This window comes from Macaca thibetana, chromosome 14, assembly GCF_024542745.1.
Source record: "Macaca thibetana thibetana isolate TM-01 chromosome 14, ASM2454274v1, whole genome shotgun sequence".
Lineage (NCBI taxonomy): Eukaryota > Metazoa > Chordata > Mammalia > Primates > Cercopithecidae > Macaca > Macaca thibetana.
Genome location: NC_065591.1, coordinates 44380533 through 44404676, shown reverse-complemented (window position 1 = coordinate 44404676; position 24144 = coordinate 44380533). Strand labels below are relative to the sequence as shown.

General features: G+C 37.3%; 1 protein-coding gene across 2 annotated transcripts in view; it reads left to right on the top strand.

The window, feature by feature from the left end:
- NELL1 (neural EGFL like 1) overlaps nucleotides 1-24144 on the top strand; it is a 938548-nt gene that overhangs the window by 410554 nt on the left and 503850 nt on the right. The gene's annotated exons all lie outside the window — the stretch shown is intronic.

Sequence of the window (24144 nt, the reverse complement as noted above, 5' to 3'; positions counted from 1 at the left end):
ATGAGGTAAATCTCTTTAGGAATGGTCTGTGTTCTTCTGAATTAGCTGAACTCCCATTTATCCTACAGCTCAGCCTTAGTCTTTCTATTCTCTCTCCTTGAAGGGACTGAGTTAGGCAGGACTTGCCTCAGACTATACATTCTCCAGATTGTCTACTTGTAACTAGTTGGTCTATTTTTCCCCAAGGTAGTTTCATATGTTTAGAACTATGCATCCAATATGGTGGCCACTAACCACTGTGGTTATTGATAGCACTTGAAATGTGGTTAGTCAAATTTGAGATGTGTTATAAGTGTGAAATGCACACTACATTTTCATAAATTAATGTGAAAAAGTAAAATAAATCATTAATACTTTTTTAGTATTGATTACAACTTAGGCTAATATCTAGGACATAGTTGGTTACATAAAATGAACATTAGCTTTACCCTTTTGAATTTGTTAACAGTGATTACTGAAAAACTTAAAATTACATAGGTGGTTCAGATTTGAGGCTTGTATTTCTTTTGGGTAGTGCTGATCTAGAAGTATGAGAAGACTAGAAGCTTCCATTCTCCCTTAGATCTAAGCCACAGTTGTCAATCCAGTTATTAATAAATCTATTAATTAGAAAGCTTTTGGCTAAACTTTCTTTTCTGTTTCATGAACTAGTTATAAACCAAAAGGCAGAAGGAGTGAACTTTGGTTCACTTGCTTTAGTGTTTGAGGGACTATATTCCAACATCAATTGGTAAACTGCAATTCAGTTCTGGCACACTGAGCCCCTGGAATTAGCATTGACCCTACAAGCTAAAGGGTACATTTCACAGCAAGACTGCCCTCATTTCCGACTAATTGACTATAAATCTGGGGATTGTTATGGCCTTCCCTGGGCTTGATAATTCATAGGAACAAATCACAGAATTCAGGAAAGTTCTACAGTTATGATTATAGTTTTCCTTTTTTTGTTTGTTTGTTTGTTTTTTGAGACAGAGTCTCACTCTGTCACCCAGGCTGGGGTGCATTGGTGTGATCTCAGCTCACTGCGACCTCTGCCTCCCAGGTTCAAGCAATTCTCATCCCTTAGCCTCCCAAGTAGCTGGGATTACAGACATATGCCACCAGGCCCAGCTAATTTGTGTGTGTGTGTGTGTGTATGTGTGCTTTTAGTAGAGATGGGGTTTCACCATGTTGGCCAGTCTGGTCTTGAACTCCTGAGCTCCAGTGATCCCCCGCCTCAGCCTCCTAAAGTGCTAGGATTACAGGTGTGCACCACTGGGCCCAGCTGATTATAGTTTTCTTATGAAGAATACAAATCAGGAACAGTTAAATGATGAGACACAGAAGGTGAGTTCTGGGAAAGGCCCTAATGCAGAGCTTCCATGACTTCTTCCCCTGGAATCAGGGAGCATCAACCTCTTGGCACACTGAGGTGTTCACCAAACAGGAAGCTCCACTGAGCTTCAGTGTCCAGAGGCTTTATTGGAGTTTTATTACACAAGCGTAGTTGATTGAATCACTGACAATTTGATTGAACTCAATCTCTAGTCCCCCTTCTCTCCTGGGAGATCAAATTGCTTCAGAATCCCAACCCTCTAATTATGTGCTGCTGCTTTTTGGTGACCAGCCCCAACCCTAAAGTTATGTAGGGGTCCACCATGAGTTATTTCATTAGCATAAACACGTGTGATACAGGAGGCTCATAAATAACAAAGACACTTCTATTACTTGAGAAATTTCAAGGATTTTTAGAATCTCTGTGCCAGGAGCCTGAAACAAAGACCAGACAATTTCTTTGTAACACAACAGACTGAAAAGTGCAGTGTGAGAAGAGCAAAGAGACTGATTCACCATTTAACTAATGTTTATTGAGCTGCATTTTTCTAGACACTTCAGATATATTAGTGAATATCAAACATTCCTGTTCTGAACCTTACATTCCAGCAGGTGAGACAGACAACAATAAACAAACTAACTAATAAATCAATTATAGAAACTATTAGAAGATGGTGCTATCGGAGAAAGCAAAAATAAATCAGATTGTCAGTGTTGATGTGGAGTGATTGGCAAACTGTGGATTGTAATTTATAATACACTGGTCAGTGCAGATCTTGTAGGAGAGTGGCACTGAAGCAAAGACTTCAAGGCAGTGATGGAGTTAGCCTTGCAGCAATCATGGAGAAGAATGTTTTAGTCAAGGAAACAGCCAGTGCAAAGGGCTGAAGGCAGATGTGTTTCTGTCTTAGTTAGGAAACAGCTAGAAGTCCCTTGTAACTAGAGCCAGGGAAGATAGTGAGAGAGGAGAGAAACAGAGGCAGCATGGGGCCAGACGGTGTAGGGCTTCATAGAGCATTGTGTAGTCTTTGGATTTTTTCTGAGTGAACTCTTCCATTTGGAGAACGGCACTAACTTCCTCTTTAATAAATTTACACAGGCTGCTGTGATAAAAATGGACTACAACAAACAAGAATAGAAGGAAGACTAGCTTTGAGGCAATTGTCATTTTCCAGTCAGGAGATGGTAGTAGTTCAGAAGAGGGTTTTAAGAGAGGAGGGGGTAACAGTCAGGGTTTGGATATGTTTGGAAGCTAGAGCCAATAGGATTTCCTCCGAAATTGAAAAGTGAGGGGTTGAGTAGTCCAAGGTAAGACTGGGCACTGGATGTCTTCTAGGCTGTGGTAAGAAGTTCAGATTTTATCCTGTGTGCAGTGGAAAGCTACTGAAGAGTGTAAGCTGAGTGGCCTGATTATATTAGCGTATTATAAAAGTCACTCTGGAGGTTCTATGGAGGAAGGATGGAAAAGTGGGGAAGAGTGGGGAATGGGGAGTGGAGAGGTAGTATTTAAACTCCTTGTAGGTATTAAATGCTCTTATGTTAGAGGATCCATCCCATTTCAAATTACATATTAAAACATACCCACATCTCCTATTAAATAGCAATTTTGCTATAAACATTTTAAAGCAGTTTAATAATTTTGCTTTTGAAATTATTTGGCCTGGATTACTCATTTAATTCATAAATGACCTTGATTCCTCAGCAATCATTATGCATACTTAAGTGAGAAAATCTGACCTGCAAGTTGATTTCAGATGTAAACATATTTTTTACAATTTGTGATTTTTAACAGTGTAGAATTTAATGATATAGTGTTACATTTTGTAGACAAATCAACACATCTTAATATTGATTATGTCTAATTATGTCATTTTCTTGTTGTATTTTTGAGCGCATACTTTCTTTTATACAGGTCTCTAAGGTTTTTATAGGCTCCTAAAAACCTTATAGGCTCATAAGCCTAATGGATTAAATGACTCTGGATACCAAGAGAACAGTTAGAAAGCTGTGCTATCTGAGAGGTACTTTTAAAAGGATCTGGTTTTCACTAGCTTCATAAAGGCAGGATTTTAGAGAAATCCAAGTGTTTACCATGTCCTAGGGTTTGTTGTATAATTTCTACATTCATTTTTCAGCAGTTACCTTCTGTTTCTTATACAACTGATCTTGAACTCGCTAGAATGATTGGATGATTTTGCTCCTTGACTCGATTTGCTATAATGTGGTCTGTTCATGTCACTGTGGAACTATTTTCCACCCTGATTCAGTGAGGATGTCTATAGAATTATGAAGAGGCTGAAAAAAAGACACAAAACATTGATTTTGTTTTTACCACCCTTGATAATGGATTCTCTTTTTATTTTCCTGATAACCTGGCATTAGATTGCATGCGTTGAATTCAAAGAGAAATCTAGTCCTAGTTATATTATACAGGGCTGGATGTTGACTGTGAAGTAAATAATTCTAAGGGGACACTGTTCATTTTAACTCTGAATTCACTTTCAGTTACTATAAAATGGCAAAAGATTTTGCAATGAATCTGCAAAGAAATGTATTTTCCGCATTCAATTGAGTAAGTGCTTTTGTGATTAAATGTTCTGATACTGTATGTGCTACACAAGAAAGAGGAAATCGTTAAGAAAAATCAAACTAGAATTTTTAAAGATCAAGTTATTTTCCCCTTGTTTTTCAGAATGGACTTGCCAGGATCATTTATAAATACTTGTTCCTTTGTAGGGGCACTCACCCATGTCTACCCTACGTGTTCCTCATTCAGTTGTGATTTTGAATATTACAATTTATCTGATTTGCAGACTATTCTGAATGGTATTCTTTGTTTCACTTTTAAATGAATATGGTTCATCAAATTTGATTGTTCTTTTGTGCCCATTTGCTTTGGAGTCCTTGCTAGTAATGAAACAAAAGGCTTTTCAGATGGATATTTGAGTGATGAATGGTGACACCTTTTTCTCTTTACCTTACTTCAAGCTGCCAATCTCTTCACAAAGACATTGTGTCTCCCCGTTCTCTTAGTACACCACTTTCATTGCTGTGATAGAAAATCTTAACAGTCAGCACTGAAATTGCATTCCTCACGTGATTATCTCACATTTTGCATGGATAGTTGCCTATAATAAGTATATTACTTTCTTCTCTTACTGTATTAGTGGAGTTGGTAGCAGGATGATTTTTTGGCCTTTGTTTTTGTTTTAAATATAACATAAAAAAGTACAAAAGGAAAAAATCAAAAATATGGGCTAGGGATTTAGACTTTTCAATCCACAGCTTTTCCTTCCTCTGGGTACTTTGGGCAAGTTAATTTATTTCTGTGTTCATCAGCTCACTAATCTGTAAAATAAAGGTTGCTATCATTCGTTCAATGCATATTTACTAGAATGCCTACCTTTCAGGAAGTATTCTAGGCACTGAGTATATATAACACTGAATAAAAGAGTTCCAGGTCCAGTGTGGTGGCTCATGACTGTAATCCCAGCACTTTGGGAGGCCGAGGTGGGCAGATCAGTTGAGGTCAGGAATTATAAACCAGCCTGCTCAGCAATGTGGTGAAACCTCGTCTCTACTAAAAATACAAAAATTAGCTGGGTATGATGGTGCACGCTTGTAATCCCAGCTACTTGGGAGGCTGAGGCAGGAGGGTCGCTTGAACCCAGGAGGCAGGGGTTATAGTGAGCCAAGATTGCATGACTGCATTCCAGCCTCAGCGACAGAGTGAGACTCTGTCTCAAAAAAATAAAAAAATAAATAAATAAGGAGCATTCCTACCCTCTTGGAGTTACCTCTTACTAGGGCGTGAAGGAGACAGCAAGTGAGACCATCTGACACATATATTCCTTCATATAATGCTATTTCCTTTTACCTTTTCTCCCTTCACAGTAAGGAATTAGCTTCATGACAGTATGTTTATAATTATTATTTTTATGTTTCATTTTTGTTGGTTTGCTTTCAAATCTGAAAGGGGAATTTGTGGTGAAGTTGTAACTTTTAAACGTAAGAGTTCCTAACAAGTACGAGGAAAGGAAATGATTAGAAGAAATTGCTGGACAGCACTTAAGTCAGATGTCCTAGATTCTGACTGCCTGGGAGAGTTAAAACCTTCTAATTTTGCAAACATGATGTTTTTTTAAAATCTTGCATTTTAAAGTAATGTTCAAAAATCTCAGTGGCCCAGTCTGGGATGTAACGCTGCTGTCTCTAATTAGAGTAAGGCTTGCTCTTCCGAGACCTTCCGTATACTGGGAGGAAGACAATTCACAGTGCTCAGAGGAACATCTATAGAAATGTTTTTGACCAAAGGAAAAACTGATGAAGAAATTTTACAGAGAGGAAGTTCTTTTTCCTTGGAGAAAAAAATGTGTGAACAAAGGAGTCTGGAAACTAACTGCAGGTGAATTGCAAAATGCCTTGGAGAGCATTGTCTTAGTATATACCATGAATAAGATATATTTCTAAAATAGTATAATCTGTATTCTTTAACAGATTTATCACTTTGTTTAGAACTCTATTCTAGGCCTGGCGTGGTGGCTCACACCTGTAATCCCAGCACTTTGGGAGGCCACGGTGGATGGATCACTTGAGGTCAGGAGTTTGAGACCAGCCTGGCTAACATGGTGAAACCTGGTCTCTACTAAAAATATAAAAATTAGCCGGGTATGGTGGCATGCACCTGCAATCCCAGCTACTCGGGAGGCTGAGGCAGGAGAATCACTTGAACCTGGGAGGTGGAGGTTGCAGTGAGCCAAGATCGCATCACTGCACTCCAGCCTGGGCAACAGAGCAAGATGCCATCTCAAATAAATAAATAAATAAATAAACCAAAAACCTCTATTCTAGAACTATATTCTTTAACAGATTTATTGCTTTTCTTGTTTTAAGTAAATTTTTCTCATAGATGGAGGTGTATTCATTCTGGTATCTAGTGGCCTTTGTATGTAGCCTAGGCGCTGTGCCTGGATGAATGAAAGTCTGTGCAAGAAGGGCCCTATTGATATAAGTGATGGCTAACATTTCTAGAGTGTGTACCATGTGGTATGTTCAGTTTTATACCTTTTACATATATTACCTCATTTAATCATCACAACATTCCCTCCATTTTAGAAATAAACATAAAAGGCTTAACTAATTTGTCCAAGACCATCGAGTTAATAAATAGTAGAGTCAGAGTTTAAAGTAGGACCATCTTAGTCAGGTCTACTCTTTCCACTTCATTAGATAAACAACGGATAATTCTATAAGGATTAGAATCCCCTGAGTGGCGTAGAATAAATGTAGACATTGACTAGGAACTTGCTATATTGGTCTGATTCTTACTCTATTCTCACTTCTCTTTGCCCTTCAACACACATATTATACACATTGAAAACACACATAATACTTGAAAACACATTTGTATGCAGAGATAAATGGGTACAGCCAGTGGGCGGAGCTGCTAAGAAAAAAGGCCAGTCCACTGATAATGCAGATTGTTTGCTATTGACAATTAGATTCAGGAACCCAAGTGCCTCCAATAGCTGTGCAGTGTGGCTAGAGGTGCATTGAATAAATACTTGGGGCTGAATTAATTGAGCAGAACTACCTTTTGAATACCTTAAGTTTGCCTGAAAGAAATCTTCAGGGCCTTAGAGAGTGTTTAATATTTATTAAATAAATGAGGCTTTCGGGGCCTGGGAGCCCCTAAATTAAGGCAGTGACAAAGGGAATGAATTAGTTCTAAACATGTGTGTATACACAAATGTACACATTCCTTTGGAGTCCACATATCTTTGGACTGAAGTCCTGTAGAATACAACCAGATGCTGCTTTTCATTCAGAATTTTCTTTCTTGTGGAAACACTCCATTTGGCTCTTGCAATTTGGATTTGAAAGTAGTGAATGTCTGTATCCATTTGGCATGAACAGAAGTCTTAGAATTTGGACACAGGAAGAATAGCTAATGGATGCTGGGCTTAATACCTTGGTGATGGGATGATCTGTGCAGCAAACCACCATGGCACACAATTACCTATGTAACCTGCACATCCTGCACATGTACCCCTGAATTTAAAATAAAAGTTTGAAATAATAAAAAGAGAAAGAAAACAGATATGTTTGTTCTTTAACTCTTTTGAATGGTTTATTGCATGGGAAATTGTTATTCCCAGTATCATCCATTTACAGTGAGAGATTCTATCAGTTGTCAACACCACTGAAAGACATCAATAAGCAGAGTCTTTGGATATTACTCCTGGCTGGCACCTGACTTAATGGAGGGACTGGCACTTTAGAGGGAGGGGGAATGGAAGGGAAGCAACATGGGGAGTAAAATCTATGCATTTAGTCCAGTAAGTCCCACCCTTTTGTGGAATTGTTTGACCTGATGTTATCTAATTAAAGCTGCTCTTCCACACAAAGCGTTGTGTGGCACATATATTTAAAATCATTTTTAAAATTAACTCGATTTTTGGTTTGAAGTATTATTTGTAGAATTTTAGTATCTTTCTTCACTGAAATGATGGTGTTACTGTAGGGTGGGAATCACTGATTAACAGCCAGTGGCGTACACTAGAAAAATATAGATTTTGCAGGCAGGAGGCCAGGCTCCCTTCTCAATTTCACCACTTGCTGTCTGTGTGACCCTGTTTGGGAAAGCCATGTAACCTTTCTGAGCTGCTTTAAGCTTTAAAAAAGTTGAAGTATGTGGGCACAATTCCCAACACACAGTAAGTGCCCTATAAATCCTTACTTTCATTCCTTCCCTTCTTTCAAATAGATAGACACTCATAGATCATAATGATGCTGTCAGGAACCACGTGCTAAGGTATATTGGAGGGACAAAATAGTTTCCTTACCTGAAATGACAGGTTTGCTCATCTCACACCTCAACTAACCTACTTACTGAGTCACTCCAAGGCTGTTTTTTGTTTTTGTTTTTGTTTTTTTTTGAATGCCAAACATATGCTGACAGTGATTTCAGTATGGAGCGTTGTACTAAATTAAATGAGAAGAAAACTCAAAGGCAGCTGGATATACACTAATATCTATACGTATCTTGTCTCCTTGGGGGTTTTCTCATTTAATAGAGATAGAAAATTTCAGGAGTCAAACTGCCCTTATAAAGAAATGAAAGTTTTAAAATTGGTAGACTTGGTGTTTGAGGATCCTGGATGAACTTTAATCTAGAGTTTTTTATACTCTCCAAATGGTGTAGTAAGGTTGGCTTCTCAGAGACTAAAGTTAGAGCCAAAAGGAGTTAGAAAACCAGATGGTGGGGCTGATTCAATGGCAGCAAATCTTATTGCTGTCCCAGGGGCTCCATGGAGATTCTGCTACTAAAATTGAACAATGTTTTTCCTAATTTGCAAAAAAAATACATTAATACACAGAATGTGCTTCTTTTCTAGGTTTGCATCCATGCTTTTTCTTAATTTTGGCACCTGCTATTTCTTGCCTTTTCCAGAGTCTGGTGTGAGCCAAACATATACCATTCAGCACAATATTATTTGAGTATAAAGTTTCAATAGTGCGTGATGAGTTGCAGAGCCACCATGACATTCAAGTTAGCATCTCATAAAATCTGAGAATCGTTGTCTGAGATTTGAGCCTAAAGATGGCCTTAAAAAGCTTCGTTAAGTAGGAGTGACTTTGGCCAGGTCAACTCTCCCTCTTGCCAGATGGAAAATATCAGAAAAATATTTTTTCTCTCCCTTATTCTGACAACAGGGAGCGCTACTTATCATGCTTACTGAAAAACTGACAAACACATCTCCCATTGCAAAGACACCAAATATTTTAAGTGCTAACTTTGTTTTTAGCCCTCCTACTTCATACAGTCCAGGTTTGCCTAAGAATCTCGGAACATCAGCATAGCTATGAGGTTAAGAGTGTAGTTTTGCAGTCGGGGTGACTTGGTTTGAAATCCCGCCCCATTCGCTGTGTAATCTTGGGCAAATATGGGGCCTTATTTTATTATTTGCAAAATATAAATAGTAATACCTCTCTAGTAAGTTTGTTGTGATGATAAATAGATTAATAAGCCAGAATTCCACACTCTCTTTGGAGAAGGGATCACCTCTGGTTTGAACTTTGCAGTAACCCCAGTGCCCATAGCATATACTCAGTAAATATTACATAAGAAAATTAATGGATAATGCATCTTAAGCAGTTAGCAACATGTCTGGCACAAATGGGCCTCTCAATAAATAGTAAGGATGGCAATAATAATAATGGTAGTTGTTATAGCATTAGCATTAAGTTACTACATCTTTTGAAATACATTTTATAAAACTACAAAGAATATTTTGCGACTGGAAGGAAGACTAGATACGTTTAAAATGACATTTCCCAAGGCAGCCTCCTACCATCCAATGCCCTTTTCATATGATCAGTGTAGCTTTGGACAAGACAGTCTCTGACCATCTCTTATTTCATAAGGCCAAACTTTGAGAATAATCTCACTTCTAATCTCCCTCTCTTGCAAGCCATGTTTCCAGACTGTTGAGTGGCTCTGGGAAGCAGCAGGTGGTTCATAGATGCAGACATTAGGAATCAAATCTCCGCTCTAAGAGGGGAGAAGATGGAAAGTTCTTTGAGTCCTTTTGGCTGAATAGGTGACTTAATGAGATGATCACTCCAGGAAGCACTGCTATTTCCTTCCCTTAAATAATGAGTATCTTTGAGTGAATGTATTTACCTTCCTTGAGGCTTAGTTTCTTTGATGTCTGTGTAGGGTTTCTTTTATCTTTGATGGCTCACTTTGTCTCACAACAATGATCAGGGTCTTCATGATGCTGCCCAATTTGGTAGCAGAAGCCCATGAGAAGCAAAAGTTTGGAAGCCACAATCTTCTCATTATCATGGAGATCAGGTTGCCTTGTCAACAATATATGCAGAAGAGAATAAATTTAAACTAGCAACTAAGATATATTTATCAAGACCTGGTCTATTAACTTGTTTAGTTTTGTTGTGCAAGCCATTCAAGTTTCTAATGTGGCAGGTGAACTTTTGGGTAGCTTATGTTGCTAATAGCCAAATGGCATACAATAATCAAAGCAATAAATGTGGGTATTATTAAGCACAAGCGCAATGGCCTGAAATAGAATTGCTGAGTGCTTATAAATTACTCTATTATTATTTGAAGGAAAGAACAATCCAAGTTGAAATATGGAAACTACACACCACACAGTTCTGTCACTATTATTGTCCTGTATAAGGTGATTTCTGGGTTTTATTTATAATTCTCAGGTAAGTTGTTTTTTCTCCCCAGCTGCAGAACTCTGACTTGAATTCCATTTTCATTTTAAACATCAATAGTTCATTGTGTAAGAGCATTCTTCATGCTGCATGTTCTTGGCATTTTCTATGAGGAATATAGCACAGTAACAATTTTTTATAGGGATGGGAAAAATAAAACATGACAGACTAAAGATAGGTGGTTAAGTTGTAACAAAACCCAGCATATAAAGCTTGGCGAAGATTTATACAGAGAAACAAAGCTACTTACTGTTCATGCCAGAGAAATCAGTAAAGAGGAACTGAAAAAGAAGCGAAGAACGTATGCTTCAAAGCTATAATGAGACTTGGCTGCCTCAGGCAATATCAGTAAGGAATAACATGCCCTAATTTTGTTGTCTCAGAAGCAAAACATTTCTTTTTCTGTTGCTTATTCAGAATATGTGCCATTAGCCATATGTGTACATTGTAGTCAGCAATACGGCTGTAGCCCACATTTCATTAACATGTGTTCTGCTTCCTGCTCGAACACACAACACCTAGAAATGTGTCCCTGACCTTTTAATCTAGCTTGCTCTTTCTTCCTTCATTTACCCATCGTTTATAATAGCACGCTCCCTGAACCCCCTCCTTCTAGGCTACCTCCCTCCTTTTTCTCAGTTGCTGACATTGTAGATGTCTCATTGTCAATTTGGTAGAAGATGTCTTGGAGTAGAGCCTCTCAAAACCTGGAAATTATGTTGAGTCTGTTTGATCTGATTACCTTGAAGGCAGATGACAAACTGTCATCAGCTCTTGCATTTCGTAAATAATCTTTGGTAACCATCGTGGTCATCTTTGAGTAGATTACTTGGGATTCATCTAGAGTCTCAGTGCCTGGAGATTTTAAAGAAAAAATCAGAGGGTACACTTTCCAGGATGGCTTGGGTCAGTTTGCTGAATGGAAGAAAGAAAAATACAGATATACACCAATTTGGGGTCCATTGCGGTCTGATAATTTTGGTTGGATATATATGGATGTCAGCAAGTACAACTTACCTAATGGATGAGTTGATTTTCAAGTCGAGTCCTGGTGTAATGGTTTAATGTTGAGCCAAGGAAATGCCAGACCTTTGAATCTAGATGTCTTCACGGATAGGGCAAGACCTTGATGCTTAAAGCCCATGTATAGCATCACAGCTGTATGTAATCAAAGACTGCTTGGTGGGGCCTGAAGATAATACAGGCTCACAGAACGAAATGTTATTATGAACAAGCACAGTCAGGGAAGGCTTCCTGGAGGACGCAGCATTTGCAATGAGATTTGAGGGAAGTAAAATGAAAACATTAAGAGTAGTTCAGTTGTTTCATTACTTTACATTTTAATAATATATTTCTAAACATTACTTTGGTTGCTAGATTTAGCCAATTAATTTGAGTGCTATAAATAGCAAATGAATAAATTTTTTCAATTACCTCTTTAGAAATGTACAAAGAGAATGGAGGTAGTTTTAAAGAGGCTTTTTTAGGCAAAGGAAAAAAAGATTTAAGCTAAAGAATCTAGGAAACTACCTCATTCCAATAGGTGTTGAATGTAAAGTAGTCAGACATTTTTTAAAAATTGAAATTATATACTGGAGAACTAGAGGAAGGCTGGAAAAGTCAGAGTCTTTAAGCCTTATTAGTTAAGGATGAATTTTTGTATCAAATTACATTTCTAAGAGAATAAGATTCTTGCGACTCAAGGTGTGGTTCTGGGACTGGTAACATCAGCATAAACTGGGATTCTATTAAAAATACATAATCTGAGGACCCTCCCAGACCTACTGAATCAGATTCTGCATATTAACGAGACTCCTGGGTCATTTGTACACACTTTAACACATGAGAAGCGGCAGCATTCTTAGGTGGACAGCCTGTTGTAATGCAGTGGTACCCAACTGGTAATCAGCAGAATCATCTAGGTGGCATTTGTTGCATTTAATTTAAATTTTTTTTTTAACAGTAACTCAGATCTAATGAATCAGAAGTTGGGGGCTGTGGTACGCAGAGGTTGTAGAAATTGCATTATATATAATATATAGGTTTCTACATTTCAAAGAACTTCACAGGCAATTCTGGCAATCTAGATTTGGAAGCTGCTGATGTATGAGACTAGTGATTCGTAACTGTAACTGCTCTCTACAATCATTTGTGATGTTTTAAAAAATTATAATGCTAGGGTCAGTCCTCCAGAGATACTGGTTTAATTAGCCTTGGGTGGAATTTACATATGTGTTTTGTTTTTTTTTAAAAGCAGACTTACTTAGATATAATTTATATACCACAAAGTGCATCCATACAGCAACTTTTTAAAAAAAGCTTTCCAGATGATTCTGATGTGCAGTCAAGCTTGAGAACCCCTGGAGAAAGACCAGCAGGAGGCTCTTACATACTCCCATTGGGAAACAAAGAGATCTGATTTTCGGTAGTGTCAATGAATAAAGTCTGTACGGATGTGTGAGGCTAAGATGTAGGGAGAAATTCAGAGAATTCTCTGAGGTTGAATTAACAGATTTTAAAAATTAATTTTGCATGGGTAGAGAACTAATTCAATAGTCTAGGATTATGTCAGTTTCATTTGACTGAGTGGATGGATAGTGACACCTGTGGGCTCACTTCCCTCTTTCCTATGTAGGGCTCATTTTTTATTCAGAGATTAGGGAGATGGCATGAGCTATAAAATATTTAGACTTTCAGATTATTTATTAAATTCAACATGGCCAAATTCAGCAGGAGTAACAATAGGTATACTATACCCAAGAAACTTCTGAATATCAGAATTTAGTACCTTTTAAATCTGCAATTAAAGATAATCTGTGTTGTGATCTATCCATTGTTTGTTGCGCAGACCCTTCCTCATACCTCCGTGTATCTTCCTTAAAGGTGGGTTGATAAGAAGTACATGTAATGCCACACTCTGAATACTCTTTATTAACACATGCCTGTTTTTACTATAATATCACAAGCAAGAGGCAGGAACTTCATGCTTGAGGTAACTGTGAGTGGCTCATTCTCAGATCAGTCTTTGTTTGTTTGTTTGTTTGTTTTTTTGAGACAGGGTCTCACTCTGTCACCCAGGCTGGAGTGCAGTGATACCCTACAAATGGTATAATAATGGCTCACTACCGCCTCGATCTCCTGAGCTCAAGTGATTCTCCCTCCTCAGCCTGGATAATTTTTAATTGTTTCTTTGCAGAGATGGGATTCTATTATGTTTGCTCAGGCTTGTCTCAAACACCTATGCTCAAGTGATCCTCCCACCTTAACCTCCCAAAGTGCTGGGATTACAGGTGTGAGCCACCAAACCTGGCCTAAGATCAGTCTTTGACAAGATCTCAGCTTTACAGTGTTTTCAACTCACTTTACTCTTGAATTCATAAGAATGTAAATTTCCAGCAGTGTTCTCCTTATCTTTTATTTTTCTATAATGGGTCATGGGGTACAGAGTTCAGAAGAAGTATAGTTATTGAGCATGGTCAGGAGATAAGCCTGGTCCTAGAACAGTAGGATTAAGTGTTGGAATCTATTAGAACCTCTAATTATGAATCTCTTAGAATTTTATTGATTCTGAGTAGACTTTTATAAATACATACATAACTGGACTCTAACTGTTAACTAAGGATGGCTAAAACAGTTTTCCAGAGTCTGAGGGAAATTTTACTGAGTTGGATTGAGAAAGACAGCTGTGGAAATGGTCTTTTATTCTCTATATGTGATTGGCACAGTTAATAGAAAAGGATTGGAAGCAGGCTTAAGCCAACCCCTTCAGTGTTTAGCATGGATGAGATTCCACATCAACCAGAAATGGGGCTGATCCTGTGTAACACGGATAACACATTCTAAGGTGGACGGAGTCAGGTTTTCCCCGCAGCTCCTTTTCATTGGCCCGTCCCTTTTGTCCACTAGAGCCTGTAACTATAAACGAGGTTTGGGACGTTGTTGGGATCTGTGGTTATTTCACACACAGTGGTGGAGGCAGGGCTGATGGAGAAAGTGACCTGGAAATAGTACATGTGTTAGGAATTATGGCTTTTCATTGGCTGAATTTGGTTAAAGAAGGACTTTAAACTCAGTTTCCTAGGACAAAAATCCTTCTCAGACTCACAGAACCAGGCAGTGGAGGTAAGAAAAGATGCTATCTCTGGCCAGCAGAGTTGTATTTGATGACTGGGCAAAGGTTTATTCATGTTGCTATAATTTGGATGCTTGTGCCCTGAAAACTAATGTTGAAATTTGATCCCCAATGTTGGAGGTAGGGCCTAATCGGAGGTGTTTGGGAAAAGGGGGCAGAGCTCCCATAAATGCCTTGGTGCTGTCCTCTTGGTAATGAGTGAATTCTTGCTTTATTAGTTTCCATGAGAGTTGGTTGTTAGAAAGAGCCTGGCACCTCCCCATCTTTCTCTCTGCTTGCTGCTTTCTCTCTTACTGTGTGATATCTGTACACGCTGACTCCCCTTCCCCTTCTGCCATGAGTGGGAGCAGTCTGAGATCCTCACCAGCTGCAGATGCCAGCCTATGCTTCTGTATACCCTGCAGAACCAAGAGCCAAATAAACCTCTTTTCTTTATAAATTACCCAGCCTCAGGTATTTCTTTATAGCAACACAATGAACTAAGACACATGTCAACCCACCTTCCAATTTTAAATATGGAAAGGGCAAATAATAGCATGCAAGGGAATAAAAGTGGTGATAAAAAGGGTCATTCATACCCAGTTGCCCTCTGTTCCTTTAAAGATGCATAAAAAGGAAAATAAATGAGCTAATTTTAAAATTCACCTGAGTAACATGACAATATTATTCTAAAGACATAGAGGAAATGCATACTCTTGTAAATGATGCTTTACAGGCAACAAAAGCCAATTTAAGATGCTATCTCATTATGATAGGAAATAAAGATATATGATCACAAGGAGATACCAGAATGCTATAAAAAGCCAATAAGCCATAAAAAGTCAATAATCTGAGATGATAGTCATCTTGACTGAGAGGAAGAAACCACTGCAAGAATATTGAAAATTCAAGAGCAGAATTAGGGCCAGGAATGGTGGCTCATGCCTATAATCACAGTACTTTGGGAGGGTGAGGCAGGTGGATCACTTGAGGTCAGGAGTTTGAGACCATCCTGGCCAACATGGTGAAACCCCTGTCTCTACTAAAAATATAAAAATTACCCTGGTGTGGTGGCACGTTCCTGTAATCCCAGCTACTCAGGAGGCTGAAGCACAAGAATTGCTTGAACCTGGGAGGTGGAGGTTGCAGTGAGCCAAGATTGCATCACCGCACTGCAGCCTGGGCGACAGAGTGAAACTCTGTCTCAGGAAAAAAAAAAAAAAAAAAAGCAGAATTAAAATTCCCATACTGTAACATAGATAAATAACATATAAAATAACATGTTATAAAGTAGAACTAATGGTAGATGTCTTAATTAAGAAGACATCTTCTTAATTTTGAATTGTCCCGGAAGCAGAGGGAAAGAAAGACAAAAAAAGATGAGTCTGAAGGTAGCAGGTAAGATACAACCACAGCAGTGCTTCTCCAATGAAACATACCAAAATACAGATTAGTAAATTGTATCATAATATTTTATAAAGCAGAAAGATACATTCATCTGTAGAGCACAAGACTCCAGGTAACAATAATAGAGTGTTACACCTAATTACATCCTTACGATTTTTTTAAAGATAAATAATTTTTCTCAAGGATACAAAATTCTGTAGAGGAGGAAATAAGAATGAAAAGTATAACCTTAAAGAAAAAATCTGGTGCATCCCAGAGCTTTCCTCTGCAAAAGAAATCAAAAGATAAAAGATAAATGCTGCGATATTTTGATGGAGAAAATTATGTAATTCAATAAATACTTATCCAGCCAAATTTTTCTTTCTATATAATGGTAATAGAAAGTGTAAGAGTTCAAAAAACACATTGAATAAGGCACTCCACATACCAGTGGGTAATTTAAAATAAAGACCCCAAGAATAATCACTTCATTAAAGACACAGAAAAGAATATCAAAGCCGGTTGCTCATAGAAGAGAATTAAAATAATTGTTTTACATAAATTAACTGCTAAGGCAGAACCCAAATCTGAAAATAATCTGTAAAATTCTGTAAAAAAATCTGTAAAAAGAAAATACAAATCTAAAGAGAAAAATGTCCCATAGGAAATAGGCGGTCATGGTGTAACCGCAAGGGAAAATGAATGCATATTAAATTTCATATTTCACATGTGAGTCTAAAGTGATATATTGCTCTACAACTATCTATATGTCTCTGTATCCTCACATACCAACATACAGAGATACACACACATATACATACATACTGCGTGTGTGTGTGTATGTATATATTATATATATATGAGAGAAGGTGGGGAGGAAGATAAGATTTAGGTGTTGAAAATCTTAAAAGTAAATTCTAGTAGGATTGAAGATAGATTAGTTTTCCAAATCACCACATCAGGTACAAGCAAACTAATTGTAGTCGTCTTAAAACGTATAGATTTTTTAAAAATAGCAGGACAGCCTACAATATAGAATTGTCAAATATAAAATAAAATATTAACTATATTGTATAATTAAATATAAATGGTTTAGCTTCCCACTTATAAGGCAAAAAGTATGCATTTGTATTTTAAAAATCAACAACATTAAGTTAAAAGACTGATAACAACAACAACAACAACAACAACAACAAAATCCCAGAATTGGGCAAACGTAAAGCAATTCTGAACAGAAAGAATGCAAGGGAGGTAATATTAATATCTATAAAAATAGAATTCAAGGGAAAAAACGTTAAAAGAATTGTGAATAGACAATATTGATGAAAGGTAAACATCATACAGACATCATAGATATGAATCTGTGTTTACTAATAAAACATGAAAGCACATAAAGCAAATATCTTAGACAAGCAAGGAAGATTGGCAGAAACAGACTTGCAGTGGCAGATTTTAATGCACTGTTCTCAGTTTGTAACAAGTGACAGAGAAAATAAATACAAGCCTAAGGATTAAATAATTCATAAAGGTGAATTACTACATATATCTTAAAATTTGTACCCTCTAGAGAATATTCCTATTTTTCCAGATGTTCATGAAATATTACCAACAATGATAATAGAAAACACTAGTCATGTTTGTAAATCAGGAATTATTCAGCTATACACAGTAAAACTCTGAAAGAATGACAAAAGTTTCCACAAACCAAGAAACCACAACTACTCAGAAACGAATAGTAAAGTAAATCTCCTAAATAACAAATTGTTCAAAGAAAAAATAAAACATGATTAAGAAATTATTTAGAATTACCAGAATATGTGGAAATAAACACAGCTCTATATGCCAAGCTTCTTCTACATGGCCAAAACTATATTTTGAAATAAATTCATATCTTTGCATACTTTTGTCATTCTAGGAAGTGTAGTCTATAGCACTGACTAGAACAGAAGGTAAGTTACTGGAAAAAAAGGTAAGGAAAAGTGAAAGGGGCAGTTGTCAGTTGCTAAAGTGCTGTGAATGCCACTTACAGTAGAAGATAATAAAGTTTATTAGTGATGTGGGTGGCACTTTTTGAAAGTGATTTCTGGATGAGGAGGGGAATAGAGGATTGGTAGAGAAAACGATGACCTTGGTTTTGAACATACTGATGTCTGATTCATTACTACATTAAAACAAGGTAATAATTATAATGGCAGTAAATATTTTTATTAAGGGCTTGAAATGTCCTAGGCACTGTGCTAAGTGTTTACAAGTATTGCCTCAATGAATCCTCATTATATTCCTATACCTTTAAAGTGGGTATTTGTCTATGTCTTATTTTTTCATTTCAATTAAATGTAATAGCTTTATTTTTAAAAAGCAATGAAGCCCATCATAAAAATTTAATTTGTAAAAGAGATTATTGAATAAAATGTATTAATATATCTACCTCTTGCTATCTCAGACCCCCAACAGCCCTCTGTAGAAATAATTTTCTTGTTTTTGGATGTCCTTTTCATGATCTGGCCTGAATATATGGAAAATATGTACATATATATTTATGCATATGACTCTTTTTATTTATAAACTATTATATATTGTTAAATACCTCCCTTTTTACTTAATATGTTGGATATAGTCTCATGTGAGCAACATATAGAATCATATTATATTTTTCTATGCCTATGTTGTATTCTTTGTGTGACTGTGGCATGATTTATTTAAACAGACCACTATTGGTGAATGTTTTAGTTTTTTTCCAGGTTTACTTCTAAAAAGAACATTTCAATGAATAAACTTGTATCTATCTCTTTTTGCACATGGTGCATGCATATGTTTATCTATAGAAAAAAATCTTATAAGTGGATTACTATATCCAAGGTATGTACATTTTAAATTTTGATAGATATTTCCAACTTGCCTTCCAAAGAATTTGTAACAATTTACATTTCTAATAGCAACATATGATAGTACATCTTTCTTCACATTCTCGCCAACAAAGTAGTGTTGGATTATATGATCTTTGCCAATCTGGTATATATTACGCACACATGCACACACACACACGGGATAAAATGGTACCTTATTATTTTAACTTGTTCTTCTTTGAGCATTTTTTTTTTTTTAAACAGGATCTTGCTCTGTCACCCAGGCTGGAGTGCAGTGGCATGATCTCAGCTCACTACAACCTCCACCTCCTGGCTCAAGCGATCCTCTCACCACAGCCTCTTGAGTAGCTGGAATCACAGGCATGTGCAACCACCACTGGCTAATTTTTGTATTTGAATTACAGATCAGGATTTCGCCATGTTGCCCAGGCTGGTCTCAAACTCTTGGGTTCAAGCGATCCTCCTGCCTCAGCCTCTCAAAGTGCTGGGATTACAGGCGTGAGCCATCATGCCCAGCCTTGAGCATTGTTTCATGTGCCTGAAAGTTTCTTGTATTTCTTTTCCTGTGAAGTCTGCTTTTTTACTATCTCTTTTTCTGTTAGGCTTTTAAATTTGTCTTATTGATTTATATGGACTCTTTATTTGTTAAGAAAATTAGTCTTTTTTCCTCCCATAAGAATTGCCTGTTTTTTATTTATCTGTTTTTTGCTTTTGGGCTTTGTCGATTTCCCTTTTTTTTGGCAGAAAAATAGGTACTGTTGTTATTGCCACCATTTTAAAAATGAGAAACCAAAGCTCAGTGGCATTTGGTAACACAATGAAAGCCAAGTTTGTCTAATTCCACTGTTTACATTCTTAGCTGCTATACAATTCTGCCTCCTAATGTTTGAACATTTAAGCATCATTTTTGCCTTGAGAGAAAGCTAGCTGTCCCTTGTGGAATCTGCTTTCTCTGCAGCTCTTTCAAAGTGAGTCTGTTTATGTCAGACATACCATATACCTCATGTCCATGAGGGTAAGTGTTGTTGATGATTTTCCGTTCTTTCCTTTTTTTTTTCTTTTCTTTCCTTTTGTTTCTTTTCTTGCTTTGAGACAGGGACAGGGTCACCCAGGCTGGAGTGCAGTGTCACCATCATGGCAAACAGCAGCCTTAACCTCCCAGGCTCGAATGATCCTCTCACTTTAGCCCCGCTAGTAGCTAAGATCACAAGCATATGCTACCACACCCAGATAACTTTTTAAAATTTTTTGTTAAGATGGGATCTCACTATGTTGCCCAGGTTGATCTTCAACTCCTGGGCTCAAGCAATTCTGCCCTTGGCCTCCCAAAGTGCTGGAATTACAGGAATGAGCCAGTGCACCTGACCTCTTTATGATTTTCAATGATGGTTTTAGATCATTTTCTCTTTCTTATAAAAATCTCTTTTGTTGTTGAGTTCTATACTATCTGACTACAGCACCCTATTTCTGTTCCTGCATCTGATACTATTCTACTTTATCCATGAAAATTCTGGTTCGCTGTATTTCTCTTCATGCCGATTCCTGTCATTATTCTTGATTACTTAAATATCTACTTGGGTGAGACAATCCAGTGTTGATATCTCTGTTTTATGAACTTCTTAAATCCACTTGACCTTAGCTATCCAACCACTCTTTCTTATGGGTTAAACAATGTTACTTCCTTGGCCATGGCCAAGATTTTGTCATCGTCAGAAATGACAACATTTCTGAAACCTTCAAACATTTCATTCTTTAAGAAGAAAGTTCTATGCCTACACTTTTCTTGCTCAACTGTTCCCATAGCAAAAATTATTTCAGCTCATTGAAACCTTTAATCTATTGTTTTTACCTTTTTCATGATTTTTAGATCTTCTTATGTGTTTCCTTTGCTTCTTGGTTAAATTTCATGGCCCATGATTTTAATCATTTTCTTGAAAATATCTCCCAATGCCCTTACCCTTCTCTTTCATATTGTACTCATCCTAGTCTTGTATTAACCCAATTTCCACCTTCTCCACATTTGTTCACAGGTAACAGAACACTAACAGAGACAGGAATGCAATCAGGTGGATTGATTGCATTTTACATTTATGATCACTTTCACTTAGGAATTAAATATGACTTAGCAATAACTCATGTTTCACTAGTAAGCTTGCTTTCTTTCTCTTAGTCCTCAAACTTTTAACCTATTCCCTTTTTAATATCACTTGCATTCTTAGTTTATGACCTTACTTCATATGTCACTGAGAAAAACAGAAATCCCCAGGATAAAACTAACTCATCTGACTCCCAGTTCCACCATATCAGTATGCAACTGCTCCTGTCTCCTACTGAAACAGGTGCTCCTAGCTCATCAAAGGCCAGCCCTTTCCTATGCTCTGTATCCAACCTCCCCTCTGCTTTTCAGGGACCTCACACCTTTGGTTGTCACCTCTTCTTCTGTGTCATCAGTTTCACCCTCTTTCCTAATTATTTACGTCAGCATACTCTCATTATTATCTTTCATCTTACAAAATGTCCTTCTTTGTCCACATCCTCCTCCCATCCATATGCCCTTTCAAGGCAATTTCTTAGAATTGGCTCTGTAGATTGTTGTCAATTTTTTTATCCACATCCACTCCATAAACTGTTCCAACCTTATCACTCTTCTCTGACTTACATGTTGACAGCTCCAGGAGACATATCACTGCTGTCACCTTATTTGATGTCTTAGTAGCATTTGACCTTAGTCAATCACCAACTCTCTTCTTGAGACACTTTCTTCTCTTTTCTGTGATAATATATTCTATTGTTTCCCTTCCCTCGCCACCTTTCTAGTTACCTTTTTTAATCATCTTTGCAGGCTCCTGTTCTACCTAAACTAAAAACATTGAAGTTTTCTAGGCTTCAAACCTGGTTTCTTTTTTCCTTTTTTTCCCCTCTATAAACAAAGGTGATCATAGATCAACATCTCCAGCCCATATCTTTTATTTGAGGTTTGAATTTGTATCCAAATGCCCAATTACTATTTCAGCTCATAAAATAGTGTGTCTTAAACTCAACTTCTAACTTTCTACTCTAAATATATCTCTGGCAGTCTTTACCATCTCAGCTTATTATAGCACCGTCCCTCCAATTTGAATGCTGGAAGCATGAGAATCATTCTTGACTTTATCTAGCAAGTTTTGTCTAGTTTGTCTGGAAAATGTATCTCAAATCCACATAATTTTACCCATGTTCAAACTACTATGATCTCTTTTGCGAACTGGTTAAATAGCCTCCTTTCTGCTCTCCGTATCTCTCATTTCTACTCATCCAATCTAATGCAGCCAGAGTGATCTTCGTAAAAAATATAAATTAAATCATATGAGTACTAACCGTGTGTTCAGTGACTTATTTGGTTATCTCATTTATTTTTCAAATGATCTTATGAGACAGGTACTACTATAGACCTTAAAGAAGTTAAATAATTTACTCAAGGTCACTCAGATACCAGATGGGGGAAATGAGATTTAGACCCAGGCCAATTGGCTTTAGAGCCTATACTCTGAAACACTAGGCAATACTCTCTCATAAAAATGTACCATTTTCTTCCTAACAGCAACTTGAACTATTGTAGCTTAATACTTCACCTGTATTGCCTCTGGGGACCTTGAAAATTACAGCTGAATTCTTTACAATCGTGATCATTTCTTTTCCTGGCACTCAGCATCAAAGGGAGTCTTGGTTTAGGCAGCTGAATTAGGACACGCTTATTGGGGCTGCATCCTGAACTCCTGGAGGTCTCCATTCAGGTGAACAGGATTTTATACACACTATTTTATGATGCTGTTGATGGGGATGCACTATAGCAAAAAATCATTTTCTCTGAAAGTACAGATTAATTTAGAAAAGCACCAAGGTGATTCTATGGAAATAGCATATTTACATACACTTCTCAGCAACTGCAGAATACCTGCTAGTCTCTTATCAGTTAATCATAGTAATCAAAGATGCAGAGAGAGACTGTGTCATTATATGACAGTTTTCCCATGAAGATCTGCATAAAAACAAGCACCGTTAGTTCTTTCTCTCCAATCCATCCTCTCCATACTGTTAAATTCATCTTTCTAAAACACAGCCCACATCCAGGAAGTTCATGGTTTAAACTTCAAAGTCTTCTCTGCCCAACAAAGGCCAGATCTTACTCTAGCATTTGAAAGCCTCTAGGATCCGGTTCCTATGCTACTTTTTTCTTAGACTTATCTCTGTCTATTCCATTTATGTACATGATACTCTCAAAAAAAAAAATAGTTTCCCTACACGAGCTCCATTTTCTCACTCTATGTCTTAATCTTCTTTGTTCTCTTATCTTCTTCAACTGAAATGCTTCACCCTACCCAATGCCTGCATTTAAAAATCATTATTTAAGGTGTGAAAACATATAGCATAGCGCTAGGTAGAAATTAAATTATTGTTACTATTTGCTACTCTTTATTTTTCTTATGGCATGACTTTTAGTAGAAAAGTGGCTCAGGAAATTGGATTCGTGAGAATGCAGAGTACAGTGGATACACTATGTTGGTCAGCTAGCGCCTGGGGCTTGAAGATTGAATATTCAGATAGAGGTCTCTGAATCTCCAGGCTAGCCAACAGGAGTGGGCACGTGGCCAGCTCTTGGCTGAAGTAGAGAGAAAGGAGCAAGTTCATACATAAGAATTAAGTCAGTATGTGTTTTTATGGGACCATTGGCAGGTAAAAAAACGTCAAAGGTGTCAACCATGGGGGCATTGGAGGAAAATGATCAGAAGTGTGGTAGACAAAAGATAGTCTGTAGCAGATTGCTGGGTGTGTGTGTTACTCATATGGCATCAAATGGTCTGAGGTCAGAGAGTATAGGGGTATTTTGCCCAGTCAGGGACCAGTTTTCGCAAACTTTACTGCTAAATTTCCTTTTACAAGAGCCTTACAGAAGAAAAGGAGGCTTGGAGAAAAAAGTGACTTGCTCGAGGTCACATTGCTAGTTGTATTCCTTATGGTGCCAGTGTTAACAGGTTACACACTGCTACTCAGAACACTTCTTGTTGGCAGTTACAATATGAATTGTGATACGATTCAAGCCCTATCACAGGGTGAGTGGAAGGACCATTCATACAGATCTTGAATACGAAAATAACATCTAGCCTTTGCTTGTCAGCCACTGGGAAGACATTGAAGTTTAAAAACTAAACTATATCTGGGCTGTATCTTAGTTTAGAGTAT